This window comes from Rousettus aegyptiacus, unplaced genomic scaffold, assembly GCF_014176215.1.
Source record: "Rousettus aegyptiacus isolate mRouAeg1 unplaced genomic scaffold, mRouAeg1.p scaffold_m13_p_18, whole genome shotgun sequence".
Lineage (NCBI taxonomy): Eukaryota > Metazoa > Chordata > Mammalia > Chiroptera > Pteropodidae > Rousettus > Rousettus aegyptiacus.
Window position 1 is genome coordinate 20,369,292 of NW_023416293.1, and position 14,694 is coordinate 20,383,985.

Below are 14,694 nucleotides of genomic sequence, written 5' to 3' on the forward strand. Positions count from 1 at the left end.
TAGCATTTGCTGTATATGAATTTTAACTCGAAATTAAACGCAAAGAAAAATTCATTACTTCAAATCTCACTAGTTCCATTTCAAGTGCTCAGTAACCACAAGCGCCTTGTGGCGCCTACGGTGGGCAGCTCAGGTGTCCACAGAACGTGTGCATCAGAGTAGAAAGTCTCTTGGGAGAAAAAGGATCTAGAGGCCACAGAGGAGAGAGACAGAGTGTCAGGTGACATGAGATGAGACTGCTGGGTCTTTGGGCGGGTGGGGGGCGGGGTGGCAAGGAGCACACAAGAAAAAGGCCGCGCTTATTAAAACCCTTGGGAACAACTGAGGTAGCAGGATCCGGGCTTGACAGGCAGGGGCTCACCTGGAGGGGAGGGAGAAAAGTCTCTCCTGTCCAGAGACATACGGAGCAGGGGACATGTATGGAAACAGAGGATTTGAAATGGAAGATGTAGGAATTCATACCTGCAAACACCAAGCAGCAGGAAGAACAGCCACGGAGGCTGAAGGGGTTGAACTGGACAAACGACGGCCCATAGCGGGTGTGAGACTCGTACGCCCTCCAAGCTTCGAGGCTGGCGGAATCGTTTTTGGAGAAGCTATGCGGATGCGCAGATACTTTTTATAACTAAGCAACTTCGAAGTGCCAAAACGTGCTAACTTCTGTATCCATTAGTTAGCCAGTTGATTATTACTTATTGGATCCTAATAGGGGAAGTGTAGATTAAGTCAATGAGAACTTTAACAAAGAGATAAAAAACATAAAAATGGAAATGGAACTTATAAAAGAGAACCGGTCAGACATGAAGAACACATTATCTGAGATGAAGAGTATAGTAGAATCAACGGTGGATGAAGAAGAGGTAGAACCACCAATATAGAGGATGGGGAAACCAAGGTCGCCCAATCAGAACGGCAAGTAAGAAGAAACCAAGAATATAATAATAACTTAAGGAGCCTATGGGAAAAAATTAAGGGTAACAACGTCTGTGTCATAGGGGGACCTAAAGAGGGAGAACAAAAAGTTTTAAATATATTTGAAGAAATGATGATGGAAAACTTCCTTAACCTGGCGAAGGAAATAGACATACAACCCCAGGAAGCTCAGAGAGTCCCAAGAAAGATGAACCCAAAGAAGCCCACACCAAGACACATCGTAATTAAAATGCCAAAGGTCAAATACAGAGAGAGAATCTTAAAAGCAGCAAGAGAAAAGCAGTTAGTTACCCATAAGACTGGCAGCTGATTTCTCAAAAGAAACTATGCAGGACAGAAGGGCTTGGCACAAAATAGTCCACGTGATGAAAACCCAGGATCTGCAACCAAGAATACTTTATCCAGTAAACCTATCTTTTGGAGTCGAAAGACAGATAAAGAACTTTCCAGACAAAAATAAGCTAAAGGAATTTATCAACACCAAGGTAGTGTTACAGGAAATGCTGGAAGGACTTCTTTAAGAAGAAAAAAAGCATGTATCAAAAACATGAATAAAGAATGGTAATAACTACAAGTACCTCAATTCTATCAACAAGTACCACAAATGGAAAAGAGTTAAGTGCTCCAACCAAAAGATAGAGTGGCTGAATGGATAAGAAAACAAGACCCCTACATATGCTGCTACAAGAGACTTGCTTCAGATTAAAAGACTCACACAGACTAAAAGGAAGAGGATAGAAAAAGATATTTTATGATGGACCTAGAAGATAATGTGCTGAATGTAGTAAGTCAGATAGAGGAAGACATATATTGCATGATTTCACATACATGTGGAATCTAAAGAACAAAATCAACAACAACAACAGCAACAACAACAACAAAAATAGAAATAAACTCACAGATACAGAGAATATTCTGAGAGCTACTAGATGGGAGGGGGTTTGGGGGGGACAGCGAAAAAGGGCAAAGGGATTAAGAAGCACAAATGGATAGTTACAATAGAGACACGGAGATATAAAGTGTAGCACAAGGAAAATATTAATAATATTGTAATAAATATGTAAGGGGCAAGAGGGGTGCTAGATTTAGTGGGGTGATCACTTTGTGAATTATATAGATCTCTATATGATTGCAGCATTATTTACAATAGCCATGATATGGAGGCAAACTGGGTTCCCATTGATGGATGAATGGATAAAGAAGAGGTAGTACATATATACAATAGAATATAACTCAGCCATAGAAAAAGAATGAAATCTTGCCATCTAGACCTAGAGGGTAATGTGCCGAGTGGCGTAAGTCAAACAGAGAAAGAAAAATGCAAATGATTTCACTTATATGTAAAATCTCAAGAACAAAATAAATGAACAAACAGAAAAAAACTCATAGATACAGAGAATATTTTGATGGTTGCCAGATGGAAGGGGGTGTGGGGGGAGGGATGAAAATAGGAAAAGGACTAGGAAGTCAAAGTGGTAGTTACAAAGTAACAGTAGTGATGTGAACTACAGCAGAGGGAATATAGTCAGTAATATTGTAATAACTATGTATGGTGTAGATGGGTACTGGATTTATGGGAATGATCGCTTCGCAAGTTATATAAATGTCTAATCACTATGTTGTACACCTGAAACAAATATAACACTGTATGTCAACTGTAACTTAAAAATATATTAAAAAATTAAAAAAGAAAAAAAATAGGCAGAGGACCTGAATAGATATTTCTCCAAAGAGGACATACAGATAGATGGTCAATAGACATGCAAAGTTGTTCAGCATCACTAATCATCAGAGAAATGCAGATTAAAACCACGATGAGACATCATTTCATGCCTTTCAGAATGGCCATCATCAATAAATCAACAAACAAGCGTTGGTGAGGACATGGAGAAAAGGGAACCCTTGTGCACTGCTGGTAAGATTACGAATTGGTGCAGCCATTACAGAAAACAACTTGGAGGTTCCTCAAAAAATTAAAAGTAGAACTACCTATGACCCAGGAATTCCACTGCTGGGTATCTAGCCAAAGAAAACCAAAACATGTGCGATTCTGTTTTCACTATAGTGCTATTTACAGTAGCCAAGATATGGAAGCAACCGAAGTGCTAATCAGTAGATGCTTGGATAAAGAAATTGTGGTTCACATATGCGATGGAATATTACTTGACCATAAAAAATGAAATCTTACAATTTGCAACTACACGGGCAGACCTAGAGGATATCATGCTTAGTGAGATAAGTCAGGCAGAGGAAGACAAATATCATATAATTTCACTTACATGAGGAATCTAAGGAACAAAATGAACGAACATACAAAATTGAAACAGAATCTGTCTACGCCGTGCCGCCCTGTACAAGCCCGATCCCATCTGACCTCAGAAGCCAAGCAGGGTCGGGCCTGGTTAGTACTTGGATGGGAGACCACCTAGGAAGACCAGGTGCTGTAAGCATAAAAAATAAAAAATAAGGGATTGTAAGCTGACAAGGTCCTTGCAATCTGTGAGGTCGACCACAGGTTGCCTCGCAAGAAAAAAACAAAAAACAAAAAAACAAACAACAACTAAAAATAGAAACAGAATCATATATACAGAGAACAAACTGCTTATTGCCAGATAGAAGGGTGGGCTGGGTGGGGAGCTGGGCGGAAAAGGTGAGGGGATAAGAAGTACGGATCGGCGACTGCAAAATATCCCTGGGGACGCGACGAGCAGGCAGGGCACAGAGCCGCCGGTGCCGTGACCGCGGCGCATGATGCCGCGCGCGCCCGGCCGCGGGGGCCTCGCTCTGCGGATGGCACCGACGTCCTGGTGCGGCTCCGGTGCCGTGCAATTGAAGCTAGTATAAAATAATGTTGGATGTTAATTCTAATTGAAAAATTAAGAAATAAAAGAAGCTCATGGGCGGCGCGGCTTGTTTCTTACGTAGTGTTTTATTAGCAGATGTGTTTATATCTGGAAATATGTTTATTCGAGCTGGTGTCTTCGTGGGTATGCTTTGGCAATCTAAAGCTTAACCTCAGACGCCTACGCGACAGAAGTCTCGTGAAATGGTTTTCTTACAACGTTCTGGGCACCCGCCCCCGGGCGCCCAGCTTCATCTCTGTGTCCGGCCTGTCGCTCTGTCCCTGGACGCTGCAGCACCCCGAGCTCCATCAAGGCCTCGTCTGCTACGATTCCCGCCGGCACCGCCGCCCCTGGTCCTTTGCTTCCCACACCCGCAGTGACGGGGTGGTTATCATCCAGCGTCAGCATGAATCAAACCGTAAAATTTAAAGCTTCCTGAGGAAACTTCAGCTCCAAGGAGAGGACTATTTTTCTCAAAGAACAGTCCCTCCATTCTCCCCTCTCACGCCTCCCACAGTCCGAACCCCGCCTCACTCTGCAGGATGCTCATAGATCAGCTCTCCCCATGGCATCTTTTCTGTCTTCCCACCACCGACCAGGACGATACCATCTGCTTGGCGCTTTGTAATTCCATGACATACCCTGCTGTGTTTCTCATGCGGCTTAAAAGCACTGTGCAGCAAGTGTTTTGTGTTGAATTGCTCTGAAATTTGTCAATGCGCGCAGACTCTAAGCACCTCCTTTTATTAGGAGTTTACTACTACTTAGAAATGTGCTTTATTCATCACTTAAGGTCAATGCACTTCTAAATGTTGATTTGACTCTTGCCCTTTGTCTAAAAGCACTGCTTCCCAAAATCCTTCATGGAAGGACCATCTCTCTGACCCGTGTCTTCTACTGAAAGCATTTCAGTGACTCCGCACTGCTCTCAGGACAGAGTCCAAGTTCCCGAAGACCGGCGCCCAGGGCTTGCCCGGCTCCTGCCTGATTCCGATAGCACAGCTGCACCGTTCTTCATCTTTCCTTCACATTATTAGCCTCTGATTTTACTGTCCCCCGTCCCTGAAGCACTTCCCTCCTCTATTATTTTATGTATTGTATTTATATTTTCAGATTTAGCTAGTCTCCCATGAAGCATTTCCTTCTTTCTGAATCTTTCCTTCCTTACTGGACATGGAGTACCCACTGCCCGTAACATGTAGCACCACATGGGACAGATTAGACAGACACACAGATGTCTGTGTCCGCATCATATTGTATCATGTGTGTCTGTTATAAACATACAGATCATTTGTACCATTTTACTCATGACATAGTTATCTCTTTGACCGAAAGAGAGTGTAAACTTCCCAGAGGCAGGAGTGATGGTTTCTACTCCTGTTTCTCCCACAAAGAGCTCACGTGTCATGCTCTCTACCTGAGAGCTTCGGAACGACCGAATACGGGACACCTTGGAAAAGAAGCAGATGGAATATGACCTTGTTCTGGGAATATTTCGACCCTTGTTCTATAGTCAGACTCTTTTTCCTTGCACTGCTTTAATCTCTTATTTCTAAGGTGGCACATTTCGCAAGACGACGTGGTTAGGTGAAGGAATTGCCTCTGATGGACGGCGGAGCTCTTGCATGGTGGGGGCTGCGCGGCCCCCTGCAGCTTGCCCTCTTCAGCGTCCTGATGTTTCATTGTTTGAGTTCAACACTGAGAACAGTTCCCAGTTCATCTGTCATGTGCTGGTTTCCAGAGAACAGAATTCCGATCCATCATATCGGACTGTGACTGCAGAAGCTTATGTTCTTGGTGGGTAATTAGCACATGTTTTTTGTCTGCTCTGGCTCATTAGGAAAGCAGTTTGGGGTCTTAGTCACAGAAAGAACTGGTAGTTCTAGAGACAATAGAATCAGGGAGGAAATGCCTTATCCATTTTATACAACACTAAGAAACTGAAGGGGACATTAGCCGCTCTAAAGGGCATTCCTACCTACATAGTTGAACACTTTCTTCTACATTTTTAATCAGTTTCTATTCTGACTTCATCCTGAGCTTCAATCTCACTGGAAAATCTAAAGGCTCTGTCAGCGTGGAACCTGCCCTCACTGGCGTTAGTCAGGAACAGGCTCAGCACTCTGGACCTGAGCCCCGCTCATGTGACCCTGAGCCTGGAGCCAGCATTCCCTCAAGTTAGCAAGAATTTGATGCCTTAAAAGGGAAAGGTAGGATAAAGATAATTAAGTCCAATTTCCTTTCCCGTTAAAATTTTTTATACTGTCTTTCTTTGTGTTCATTGTGCTGAATTGGTTTCTTTGTTCTGTTTATTTCAATCAAAATGTTAAGCAGACCTGTTATTCAACTTCACCCAACAGAACGTTATTTCTCCACACTCCGTTGTGTCATTTGTCCCTAAAAGGCTCTCTCTGCTGCCAGGCCAGGATCACCGATGGTCACAGAACCAGCCTCAGGGGTTTAACTAATTCTTCTCCAAATTATCTATGTCTTGACTTACCTATGTCATGCAAGTTGATCTAGTATGAAAACTTCTGTTGACAAAGATAAAAGGGAAAAGTAAAGGACAGCAGAGAAAATGTAAAGAACACCCTGAAAAACTGTACACGCAGTCGGGATGGGACTGTGCGGGGGGGAGGTGACAGCAGACGTCGGATGGCAGCTGACACGCTAACGGTGATGTTTTCGTAAACAAGTTCGATCCACTAGGTGTTTACATGGTTTAAATCAAAAATCGCAGACACAGTCGAAATTAGGCAGAGCAGCACAATCAACGCCCGACACCCAGCACCTGGCCTCAGTAATTGGCAGCTCGCAGCCAGCTCGCCTCTTCCGTGTGGCTCCCTTTCCCCACAGACACTGGATTATTTTGAAGCAAATGCAAGGTGCGAATGCTTCCTAATGTAACTAAATTAATATTTTGATATTAAAAAATAATTTTTAAATAAATATAAGATTTTTAAGAGTTCATCTCGATATTAAAAAAGAATAAGAAGCCAGGTAAGGTTTTTTTTTTAATCAGCTATATTGAGATGTACTGTATGAACAACAGCAAACGCCTGTTTAAGTGTGTGTTCGGATGAGGCTAAACGCATTTGCCAGGTTTCTAAGTCCAGTCACAGGACATGCGCGTCACCCCATCGAGTTCGTTCCCACCCCACTCCGTCCCCAAGCAAGCACTGCTCTGCTTTCCGGGCCATACACGAGGCTCTTGTCTTCTCGAGTTTCATAATAATGGAATCCCATAATACGTATTTTTGCGTCTGGCTTCTTTCGCTCGGCATGTTTTGTACATTGTATCGAGACTATCATAGTTCATCCCTTTTCGTTGCATTTTTTTTCTTCTGTTGTATGAAAATATCAAGGTTTGCATCTCCATTCTGTCTGATGGACATTTTTTTTCCAGTTTGGGGCAATTATGAATGAGGTTGCTGTGAACCTTTATGTATGAGTTTGTATAGAGACGTACTTTTATCTCTTGGGTAAATAAGTAAGAGTGTAAATGCACATATATATTAAGCATATTTTAACTGTATAGTAAATGTCATTTACAAAGTGCGAGAGGGGAGACCACGCCCTGCACAAGAGAAGGAGGGGCCTCAGCGGAGAGTGCGGAAAGAATTCAACATGCACGGCAAAGAGGAGTCGAAAGGAGAGTCGATTAGAAAAGGGGTAACGCTCCCCAGATGGTGTGGTCTCCTGTCAGAGGCGGAAAGCGAAAGGGACAGAGAGACAGAGAGACAGAGGAGAAGCACTGAGAGGGACCCCGAGTAACCAGGGAATTCAGGTGCTATGTCATCCTTTAGCTCCCGTTTCCTTTGATGTGGACATACAGTGAGGAAGAGGAAGAGGTTATAGCAGGAAGGGCCTGCGGCAGTTCCCAAGCCTTAGGGTCCCCTTAGGGAATGCGCTGCAGAGATCCCAGCGGAAATGTCCCTGTGAGATCCCAGCGGAAATGTCCCTGTGTTCTGCAGGGTCCTCCAGGCCTGGCTGCAGGCCTGATCAGCACGCTGCAGTCTCCGGTTGCGGCTTGATTAACATTTTTAGTTCTCTCGCAACCTCCCCACGTTAGATACACTGTTTTACCTTCCCTCCAGCAGTACAGCTAAGTCTTAGCTTGATGTCTTCAATAAATTCTGCAACTTTAAGCGGAATGACGTACAGTAAAACCAGTTTTACCACAGGTCAATCGATGTAAACAAGAGTCATGTTTCTCCAGCATTCCATCAATGTTATGAGGAAATGAACAAAACAGTGTGATTTGAGGGCCTGCTGTGTATGAGGTTTAGAGCTCCGTCTCTCCTTTGCCACTCTTTTTTCTTAAGCGATGGGCTTTATTGAAAGCACACAGTCAATAGCTCTCTTGCGAGAGGAGGTCCCGGAAAGTGGGATGCCCCCGAGCAGGAAAACGCTGCTGCTTTTACAGGTTTTTAAGCTAGCTACTGGGTCCGGCTTGGAGAGACGTGGTTTGATGGGATGTGCCTCTTTCTGATTGGTTGGTTTAAAGGTCTCTGTGTGTTTTTCTCTGATTGGTTGTCATGGCTCCAAGGTCTCTGTGTATTTTTTTCTGATTGGTTGGTTTAAAAATCTTCGTGGTTTTTTCTTTTTCTGATTGGTTGGCACGTCTCCAAGGTTTCTTTGTGTTTTTTTCTGATTGGTTTAAAAGTCTGTGTGTGTGTGTGTGTGTGTGTGTGTGTGTGTGTATTCTTATTGGTTGGCACGTCTCCAACATCTCTGTGTGTTTTTTCTAATTCGCACGTCTCCACCTCATGCTCCAGGGTGCCAGCACGGGGCTGGGTGTGGCCCCCAACTGGGTGTTCCTACCGTGGACTGCCCTATTCCGCCTGACATTTACTAGCTGTTCTATCTCAGTCACCCCTCTGAACGCGTAGCCCTGATTGCCGTTGGGGTGAGGGGATGAGGTAAAGGGATGAGGGCCCCCTGGATGCTTCATGCTAAGGAGGGCGTCAGAAGGAGCGCAGTCAGGGGTGGTCCTGGGTCTCCCTAAGGGTCCACAGTAGAAGGTTGTGTTCATTCGGAATTTAGTATAGAGGACCATTTGCAGCTTGACGGCCTCTAGGCGAGAAGCAACAAACTTTGTTAAAAGACGTAGTAGACAGGTCTCGGACGCCAGGGCTATCAGTATGGTCCCTGCAGAGGGAGGAAGCCGGATGCCCGGTTCCCAGTCTTAGACCAGGGCCCCCATGATTCGCTCAACTGTTGGCACATCCTTGAGGCCCTGTCGGTGAGCTTTTCAGCCACATTCCTTACTAAGACCGATTGATTAACATAAAAACAGCAACCTTCCTCTAAGAAGAAAGAGTCCCCCTTTCTCAGCTGTTAGAAAATCAAGTCCCCTGCGGTTTTGAAGAACTACGCCCGCTGAGGAGTCTAATTGATTTTGTAGACTAAGGATGCTTTTGGATATGTCATCTAAATTGCCAGGTAGACCTTTAGCCAGACCCTGGTAATAAGGGAGGGAGGTGGCTGATCCGGCAGCGCCCACCCCTGCGGGGACGCCAAGGTGGTCAAGAAGGGCGATGAGCTGTGTCGCTCGTTGGGCCCTTGTGTGTGCACACGGAACAGTCACAGACTGATTGTTGGGAGCTCTGTTTATTTCAGGCCAGGTCAGCTAGGGTGCACTGGAATGCAGAAAAAGTCATCTTTAAGACCTAGTACTGTAAACCATTTGGCTTCCTCAGGAATTTGGATAAGTACAGCACAAGGGTTGGGGACTACTGCGTAATAGGAACTCCTGCCTTGTCAATAATACGAAGGTCTTGAATGAGTCTCCATTCTCCATTCGGTTTCTGTACTCCCCCAAATGGGAGCATTACATGGACAATCGCTTCCCTTTAAATTTTCTGTTATTTTAATGAGACCTTCCCATGGCTCAGGTTTTAAAGAGTATTGCTTTGGCAGAGAAAAAAGGCGGGGTCCTTCGGATAAATGTGAACGTACATGGCGATCAAAGCTCAGCCATAGGACCCTTGAGTGGCCCACGCCTTAAGGCTAACGTCGGTTTCAACTAAAGGAAGGCAGTTTTGAGTCTGTCCTGGGGCCACTAAAATGCCGATTCCTAATTCAGTCATGATGTCTCTCCCTAATAACGAGGTAGGGCTGTCCGGCATGATTGGGAAGGAGTGAGAGAATATAAAGTCTCCGCACACATAGCCTCAAGGATGAGAAAAGAATTCAGTAGTTGGCTTCCCAGTGACTCCTCATATGGTCACACAGCGGGTGGAGGGGGTTCCAGGATTACAGAGCTGGACAGAGAGAGTGGCTCCTGAATCCAGAAGGAAATTGATGGTCTTTCCTTCGACCTCTAGGATCACATGGGGCTCTGGTGTCCCTATGGACCACTGGGTTAAAGGAGCCATAGAGAGGACCCCCAGCCCCATCAGTCCTGTTGGGTCTGCTGGGCTGCCAGAATTGGCCCCGAGGGTAGAGGCCTTCGAGGACAATCTGCTTTGCAGTGATTACCTCTGCAGATAGGACCGGGCCCAAGGGGTCTCCTCTGTGGTCCCTGCCATCCTGGGCGATCTTCTTCCCCTTTGGTCTGGCTGTCCGGAACTGTAACGGCTGGTATTTTGACCCCGGGTGCCCTGACACCAAGCCATTTGTAAGGCTGCCACTAATATCTCTTTTTCTTAATTTTCCTTTCCTGGTCCTGTGCCTCCTCTTGGTCTCTATTATAAAAGACTGAAGTGGCGACTTTGAGGAGTCGATCTGGAGTTCCTTCAGGTCCTACAGCCAACTTCTGTAGTTTCTTCTGAATGTCAAAGGTGGATCGAGTAACAAACTTGTCCTTTAAAATTAGTTCGCCTTCTACGGTTTCTGGTGCGAGAGCAGTGTGTTTGACTAAGGCTTCTCTCAGCCTTTCTGAAAATGCCAAGGGTCGACAGCTTAGAATAATTAAGGGGCTTGACCTTGTCAGTCCTCCAAGATACCTGCCTGGAAGTGTCTTCGTTGCCATTTGCCTATGGGGGCGTTGGGACCCCACTGGGGATCATGGACGGGCACAGCCTGTTTGCCCATGGAGAGGGGCCCAGGGAGATCATCTCCTCTGGAACGCTCGTCACAGGATGCTGAGCATAGGGCATCTCCACACTTCTCAGCCAATGGCGGAAGCACCTTGTTCCTCGGAACTCATCAAAGTCTGGTTCCGCAGCAGCGTAGCATCTGCCCAAGAACGTTCAAACACCTGAGGCGGATCTTGGAAGGCTTCGATATATTTTTCTGGGTCATCTGAAAACTTGTCCAGATCCCCCAAAGATCCTGAAGAGAGAAGGGGACTTAGACCCTCTTTGTGCCAGATCCACTAGACATGCCTTGTAGTGGGAGCAGATCGTGTCTGCATTTACGAGGTCTCCTATTAGGTGACCGCAGAGCAGAGAACCCCGGATAAGGGGGACGGGTTGGTGGAGCCAGCGGGGCACTTGAAGCGAGGGTCGAATGTTTTGGGTCGGACTTTTCTGGATATTTGGGGTTTGTTTGTGGCCGAGTTGTTAATGAAGCCTTTGTTTGGCAAGGAGGGCAGGAGATGGCAGCCGGAGGAGCGGGGGCAGTTTTCCAGGTTCGACATGAGTGTTATCTCTCCAGCCAAAAAAGGAAAAAAGTGGCGTATAGGGCACCTCTGACCACTTGCCCTCCTGTCTGCGGAAGAGGTCTAGCTGTGGATGGCATCGTAATTTACACTTCCCTCGGGTGGCCAGCCCTCCCGTCATCGAGACGTACTTGGCCACATATCTGAACAGAAGATCGGGCGCCATTTCTTTAAGGACAGAGGATCCAACTGGTCCCGGTGTTTCAGGATACATCTCAAAGGGGCGCAGGCGGTTGAGGGTTCGTTACCCATCAGAAAAGAAGGCCTCCCTTACTGCCTCTGCCCACCGCCACTGAGTCCTAAGCGTCCCTGGACTTGTAGGTTCTGGCGCTCTGTGCGACCAGATGCCAGCAACTGAGGGGTCGTGGGTGGCCAGGAGGAGCTGGGCTTACCTGGCACCACCCACGCCCCTGTGGCCTGACGCTACGTGTCCACGGGGTGGACCCCTTTCACTCTTTTTGAATTGACTGGGATCTGTTCAATAAGATGGGTGGCCAACGATAGGGGTCGGGTGGTAGAAGGATGTCACCCCCGCCTTTGGCACCTATGAAATTTCCTGAACAGGACTTAAACCAGTCCTCAGTGTGAACTAGAAACTGGACAACCGGACTTTGGAGACGAGGGACTGTTTTAGCTTTTATTTATTTACTTTTAGCTTTTATTTATTTATTTTTTATTAATACTTATGCCTACAGCACCTGGTCTTCCTAGGTGGTCTCCCATCCAAGTACTAACCAGGCCCGACCCTGCTTAGCTTCCGAGATCAGACGGGATCAGGCTTGTTCAGGGTGGCGTGGCCATAGACCATAGATTATGGCTCCACCAGGGTGCGAACCCAGGACCTTCTGCGTGTAAAGCAGACGGCTGACCACTACACTATGGAACCTTGTCCCAGTTTTAGCTTTTAAATAACCCTCAGGAGAGGGAAAGTTAGTCGGCTCCATATTCCAGGTAGAATTTGTTGTAGGTCCATGCGGCCCTTTAGGAAAAAGAAGTTCCAAAATTTTCTGCCAGGATATCACCAGACCCCTGGCAAGAGGTTAGATGACTTAGGCAGGTATATTCTAGCCTTAGGGATTGGAACACGAGTTCTAACTGAGGAAAGGAGCAATTGTCGTAACAGCTATAGATTTTGAAAGCCTGGCAGAAACGGCACCGGGGCCATGACCTTCTATCTTTCAGGGCCCTAAAAAGGGCTTGATGGGGTTTAGCAAATGCAGTAGCAGGTTGGGAAAAGAGGAGTTCCTTAGGAGCCAGTTCAGTCTGGTACTGAATAGCATCCATGTCTCTCACGGTGAAGGTGACAGAGGTTTGGCGTCAGTGGACGATGAGCGTGGATGTTGGAGGGGGTCAGACGGGGGAGGCCCTGGACCGTCACCTCGCAGAGGACAGGGTATTGTGGGAAAGAGAAGGACAACAACGGAGGGGGCCTAGCAAAGGGACGTGCTGACGGGCGGGCGGCCGAGGAAGGCTGGGGGACCGAGAAAGGCTGGGGGGGACCTTCCGGGCCCACGGTTAGGACCCTCGGTTGTTCCCGGATGGTCCTTACGGACGCGCGTTACCTGGAGTCCTCTGCGAAAAGACGCGGGATGAGGCCAACGCGCCGGCGGGATGCCCGAGGCAGCCAGGCCCTCGGAAAAGCCGGACCTCGGAGCCCCCCGACGGCGGCCCGACCTCGGAGTCCCCCGACGGCGGCCGGGCCTCGGAGCCCCCGACCGCAGCCGCGCCGTGCGCTCGGCCAGGGTTGGACTCAGCAGGTCCGATGCGGCCTGGAGGCGCGGAGTCCAGGGAGTGAGGGCTGCAGGCCGGCAAGAAAGCTTCCCTCTTCTCGCGGTCCTGGGCGAGCCCCCAAGAAATACAGGGTTTCTCCCTGCTCGTTAGTCGTAGCCGTGGGAACCCGAGCGCTCGGAGCCCGGAGAGCCAGGGCGCAGCCGGCGAGGCCGGGGCGAGCCGCGGGGTTCACCAGGCCCGGTTACAGCGCTCTTGCGACAGGGGCGCCCGAAGGTGGATGCCGCTAAGGTGGTTTCAGTTTGCATTTTCCTAATAACCAGTGTCATCGAGCATCTTTTTCGTAGGCTTGCCGGGCTTCCCAGACTCTGGTCGCCGCATCTGCAGCTCAGGAAGGCAGCCCGGCTCTGCCTGGCGCCCCGGCCTCTGCCTGGCGCCCCGTCCTCTGCCCGCTTTGACAAGTCTCTTTCCAGCACAGAGCCCAGATGTGCGTTTCCTTTCTGTCACCCATCACAGCGCTGTCGTCCGGTTCCCGAAAACAGTGATTTCATTTGTTTTGTCCAGTTTCCAAGGTTCATTTGGTTCGATTCGGTGCAGTTTGGTTTGGTGGGCGTGGGTGCCGGGGAGGTAGGCTCTTTCATCTTCATTACTCTGGAATGGCTGTAGTGGAAATTCAGGTTAGTTTTTGAGAAGGAGTTTTCTAGATTTTTAAAAAATCTATCAAAGCCATGCCCAGAAACTCAAGTCACATTGTGTGAGGAAAAAAAATGAAAACCTTTAAGTTATTACGTCTTGGCTCGTTCTCTGATGGGAAGAGACTATGCATATGATATGGAGAAAGAAAAAAAAATTCCCCCCAAAGTCTGAGGATTCTGCAAAAAAGGAATGACAGCAGAAGGGAGGGAAGCCAGGCGGCTACGATGTGCCTCCCGCCTTTCCCTCTGGGAGTTTTGGCCCAGCGGGTGAGAGGTGCACGGTGAAAATGAGGTATCAAGGCAGGGAGCCGTTCCACAGGCAGCCATCTGCCGACGTCACAGTGGACTTAGCATTGCAGCCTGGTCGGTCAGAGGGAAGCCCTGGAACTTAGGTTCTGGTCCTGGCACAGGAGGACCCTGAGAGAGCTGGAGAATGTCACTGGGGCTGGAGTGTCCTCCTGTGGGTGAGATGATTTTGGCCTGAGAGCTGCAGCGCTCATGGCTGAATGTGCGTCACAGCCGGACCTGAGTAAAGGGCCGCGTTGTTGGCACAAGGCAAGATGAGCCTGAGTTAAACAGACCAAAGAGGTAAAGAAAAAGCCGAGGGCATGCTTCCCAGGGGCGGACTTGGCTATCAATGCGAGCTGGCCCACAGGCACTCAGATGGGAGGGGGCCTGCCCCCGGGGTCAGAGGGAGCAGATGCAGTCATGTCTGGAGATGATCGTTTTCTGTTCCTGAGCTTAGGGAGGCCACGCGCCCTCCCCCTTCTCATGTGTGTTCGCGCGCGTGTGTGTGTGTGTGTGTGTGTGTGTGGAAGGTAAGAAAGGAGGTGGGGAAAGAAAGTCTCATGGAGAGGCTCACTTATCGAAAGAAATTGAACAGTACCTG

At 47.8% G+C, this 14,694-nt stretch overlaps 1 protein-coding gene, 1 non-coding gene and 1 pseudogene across 5 annotated transcripts in view; 2 read left to right on the top strand and 1 right to left on the bottom strand.

Annotated features, from left to right (window-relative positions):
* Window positions 1-14,694, top strand: part of CHRM3 (cholinergic receptor muscarinic 3) — a 443,200-nt gene that overhangs the window by 218,795 nt on the left and 209,711 nt on the right. The window lies entirely within an intron of this gene.
* Window positions 3,266-3,383, top strand: LOC118613425 (annotated as a pseudogene).
* On the bottom strand, window positions 12,069-12,187 carry LOC118613477. The gene has a single exon (XR_004955490.1). It is a non-coding gene; the product is annotated as a 5S ribosomal RNA (ribosomal RNA).